This window comes from Eleutherodactylus coqui, chromosome 12 (assembly GCF_035609145.1).
Source record: "Eleutherodactylus coqui strain aEleCoq1 chromosome 12, aEleCoq1.hap1, whole genome shotgun sequence".
In the NCBI taxonomy this organism is placed as follows: Eukaryota; Metazoa; Chordata; class Amphibia; order Anura; family Eleutherodactylidae; genus Eleutherodactylus; species Eleutherodactylus coqui.
Window position 1 is genome coordinate 125,819,744 of NC_089848.1, and position 2,500 is coordinate 125,822,243.

Below are 2,500 nucleotides of genomic sequence, written 5' to 3' on the forward strand. Positions count from 1 at the left end.
TACCCAGAGAGGTTCGGGATTATTTACTCTAGAAAAAAGAAGGTTAAGAGGCGACCAAATAACCATGTATAAGTACATGAGGGGACAACACATGGATCTCTCCCATGATCTGTTTACACCCAGGACTACGACGGTAACAAGAGGACATCCGCTACGTCTAGAGGAAAGCAGGTTTCATCACCAACACAGAAGGGGGTTCTTTACTGTAAGAGCAGTGAGACTGTGGAACTCTCTGCCTGAGGACGTGGTGATGGCAAAATCCATAGAGGAGTTTTAAAGGGGACTTGATGTCTTTCTGGAGAGGAAGGACATTAAAGGATATAAATCTTAGGTTAATTGTTAATCCGGGTACATAGGCAGGTATGAACTATTAGGGGTTGGTCCAGGGAACAGTCTGATTGCCATTAGGGAGTCGGGAAGGAATTTTTTCCCCAAAAGGGCTAATTGGCTTCTGCTCTTGGGGTTTTTTGCCTTCCTCTGGATCAACAACACAGTAGGATAGACAGGCTGGACTAGATGGACATTGTCTTCATTCGGCCTAACGAACTATGTTACTATGTAGGTGAGGCCCTCTCGGTGTGCCAACGGCAAGAGGCAAAAGAGTTCCTACAAAGAAACAGAGACAAATTCTCTGACCGGCCCGGTCGTACACACGTCATAACACATGATATCATAACTGAACCCAGGATGAAGGTAAACCTAAAACCGTACAGGATTCCAGAAGCCCGTAGGGAAGCAGTTTCTGCCGAGGTTAAGCGCATGCTGGAATTAGGGGTGATAGAGGAATCAAAAAGCGAGTGGTCAAGCCCCATTGTGTTAGTCCCCAAACCAGACGGTACCTGGAGGTTTTGTAACGATTTCAGGAAGTTAAACGAAATCTCCAAATTTGATGCACATCCTATGCCCAGGGTTGATGAATTAATTGAGAGACTGGGTAATACCAGATATATGACCACACTTGACCTTACTAAAGGGTACTGGCAAATACCTCTGACTGACAAGGCCAAAGAGAAAACGGCCTTCTCAACCACAGAGGGCTTGTTTCAGTACAAAGACATGCTGTTTGGGTTACATGGCTCGCCTGCCACCTTCCAAAGGTTAATGGATCGGATTTTGAGGTCTCACCATAACTATTCTGCCGCGTACCTAGACGATGTTGTAGTCTATAGTACCGATTGGGAGAGTCACCTTGGGAAGGTACAGGCGGTCTTGGATGCCATAAAATCGGCAGGTTTAACCTTAAACCCTGGAAAATGTGCATTAGCCCTGGAGGAAGCCAAGTACCTTGGCTATGTTATTGGACATGGTGTCATTAAACCCCAGGTCAACAAGGTAAAGGCCATACAGGCATGGCCTAGACCTTTAACAAAAAAACAGTTTAGAGCTTTCTTAGGAATGACCGGGTACTACCGTAGGTTTGTGCCTAACTTTGCCTCCATTGCAGCATCACTTACAGACTTGACGAAAGGAGGCAAGTCGGTAATGGTGGCATGGACAGCTGAGGCCGAGCAGGCCTTTCAAAATTTAAAGTCGGCCGACTTCTCAAAAGAGTTTATTGTGCAGACAGATGCTTCTAATGTAGGGCTGGGTACAGTGTTGTCCCAGTCCATAAATGGGGAAGAACATCCAGTATTGTATTTAAGCCGGAAGTTATCTCCTGCAGTGAAGAATTATGTTATTGTTGAACGTGAATGTTTAGCAGTAAAATGGGCACTAGAAACGTTAAAGTACTATCTCTTGGGGAGAGAGTTCAAATTGGTGTCAGACCATACCCCCTTGACTTGGAAGAAGCAAAATAAGGAAAAGAATGCGAGGGGGACGAGGTGGTTTCTTTTGCTTCAGAACTTCAAGTTCACCCTTCAATATAGACCAGGCAAGTCACATGGTAATGCTGATGCCTTGTCTAGGGTGCATTGTCTGGTCACCATAAAGGCCAGCCCCCCGGTCTGGAGAAGAGGGGGGGGGGGGTATGTAGGCAATTAAGGAGTGAAGTTGTGGATGGAGTATATCTCCCTCCCAGGCTTTTAGTCTGGACAGGGTGGTGGTCCAGTCCATAGCTTCACCCTAGTTCTAAGGGAGCTCAGCTGTAGGCACTGACCCCGTTACTGGAGGATAAAAGACTGCAGCTCCAGGGATTCAGTGTCTGATAGCCTGAGGAGGGAGCAATACCTTACAGCGTGGACCTGAGCACCCTGCGTGGTGCATCTGTTATTTCTGAAAGGACTTTTCTGTTTACTTTGCCTGGTGTGTGCTTTACAATAAAAGACTAGAGCAAGTTCTAAGTACCTTCTAGTCCAGCGTGTCCCTTCTTATATTATATACATGACACACACCCCTCTGCTGCACATCACAGTGTATACAGCCTATATATATATACATACACATGACACACACCGCTCTGCTGCACATCACAGTGTATACAGCCTATATATATATACATGACACACACCGCTCTGCTGCACATCACAGTGTATACAGCCTATATATATATATACAGATG